A 2402-nucleotide genomic window follows, 5' to 3' on the forward strand; every position below is an offset into this window, starting at 1 on the left:
CTCATGAAAACATCAAAATACTCATGGAAAACATCAAAATACTCATGAAAACAGCTAAATACTCATGGAAAAAAGACAAAAAATGCTAATGGAAAACAGCTAAATACTCATGGAAAACAGCAAAATACTCATGAAAACATCAAAATACTCATGGAAAACATCAAAATACTCATGAAAACAGCTAAATACTCATGAAAACAGCTAAATACTCATCAAAATACTCATGAAAACATCAAAATACTCATGGAAAACATCAAAATACTCATGAAAACAGCTAAATACTCATGGAAAACATCAAAATACTCATGGAAAACATCAAAATACTCATGGAAAACAGCAAAATACTCATGAAAACAGCTAAATACTCATGGAAAACAGCAAAATACTCATGAAAACATCAAAATACTCATGGAAAACATCAAAATACTCATGAAAACAGCTAAACACTCATGAAAATATCAAAACTCATGAAAACATCAAAATACTCATGGAAAACATCAAAATACTCATGGAAAACATCAAAATACTCATGAAAACATCAAAATACTAATGGAAAACATCAAAATACTCATGAAAACAGCTAAATACTCATGGAAAAAAGATTAAAAAATACTCATGGAAAAGAGCAAAATACTCATGGGAAATCGAACACAAGATGCAGAAAATTAAAGACTTTAATCGTTTTTCACATTTTTCTTCAAATATATGCAAAACATTGTTTAGTGAAATCATTTTACAGTTTCTGATTAAAACAGCTAAATCAGATTTGGCGAACAATACATGAATACATTGTTTTTTCCACAGAGTCTGTTTTTATTACTTTACTGTACAAAATAAGAGCRTTTAAAAAATAAGAAGTTAGAGAAATGTTTTGTGGTGTCCTGATGTGTCACTAAGGAAATGAGTCATTAATGTTTATTGAAACAATCTAAAATATCAATAAGCAGAAATGTGTTAACACGTTTGTTCAGGCGGACTGAACATTACGGCGCCGTCGATGGATTCACAAGGTAAAAATGAGGATTGTTGAGAACCGTTCCCACTGATGGAGTTATTCTATGGTTATTCCATTTGCTGCAGTAAAAAAAAAAGGTGCAGATAGCAGATTCATAAAACAGCAGCTCCATCAACCCAGAGGACTGTGAGATGTAAAGTGGCCTCCCATCAGCTGCTGCTGACAGACTGCTGCTGGTCTCCAAACGTATTATTTTATGCAGTCACCATGAGAGCCATTCACTCCTAATTGGAAAGGAAATGTATTACACTGCATCAGGACATATAAGAAGAGCAGGGTTACTGTGTGTCGACACCAGTCAGCAGGCAGACCCCTCTGGAGCTCAGGTTTTATGACAAAGATCAAAAGGCTGGTTTGGGGTCAGCTGAGGTTAAAGGTTGAGGTTAACTCTGGTTTATGTCAGCCTAACTGCTGTCATTACATCAACTGCCAGAAAATACTGGAAAAAGTTTGCATTTTCTTGTAAATTCTTATCTTTTATTTGGTTATTTTGCCGCTGTGTGCTGTAAACTCAAGTTTCTCTCATCTAGCCTGAACATAATTCCAGACTATCATTTTTACACAAAAAATAATAATAATATATCTGTTTGCTGCGGCTGTTTTGTTACTTCATAAGCTCTATTGTTTTACCTTTGAACAGGATGTTTATCATGTAAAAGAGGCTTTTTATTTGAAGGTTTCATTTCAGCTAAAAAAGAAACAAATTCTGAGACTAAGATTTTATAAAAATTGCATGAGTGTACATATCTATAACATTTTGTTAATGTAAAAGAAAAGATACATTACTTGAACCAACTGCTGGGCCTGAGGAGATGTTAGCTGGACTGTATTCAATTGATTTTTTTATTTCCCATTAGGCATGAAGTCCATCCCTGTATAAAGATTGAACATATTTACTGTATTTACTAAAGATGGAGTCAGTTTGTTTCTTCCTCTCTTCCCTACAGTCCTCCCTCACTACTAACCCAGTATTGATTGGTGGAAGTTATTCTAACTCGTTTGTTCCAACAGCAGAAATAAACACAATTAGTTGATGTGGAAAAATATTCACATTAGGAATAAATCTACTGACAGTAAGTCGAATGTGAGAGAAGTTTTAACTAGAAATCTGGACACAAACGGGATWTTAAGTTAAAAGGAAATGTTGTTGTTTAAAATCTGTTTGTCCCTGAGAATTCCCCACGTGTTGGTCATGAGCCCCGGAGAAGATTTAAATGGGTTTCAGGTTTGTGAAGAGCTTCTTTATCTAAAGATCTGAGATAATGACCTTGTTTTGTAAAGAAAAAAACTGAAGAAGGGGCTTAGTATAAATCAGTCAGGTAAGAACCACAAAAAAATAAAATAATAAAATATTCATCAGGTGCTTATGGGGTGCTGTTTGTAAAGT

Source organism: Austrofundulus limnaeus, unplaced genomic scaffold (genome assembly GCF_001266775.1).
Source record: "Austrofundulus limnaeus strain Quisiro unplaced genomic scaffold, Austrofundulus_limnaeus-1.0 Scaffold249, whole genome shotgun sequence".
Lineage (NCBI taxonomy): Eukaryota > Metazoa > Chordata > Actinopteri > Cyprinodontiformes > Rivulidae > Austrofundulus > Austrofundulus limnaeus.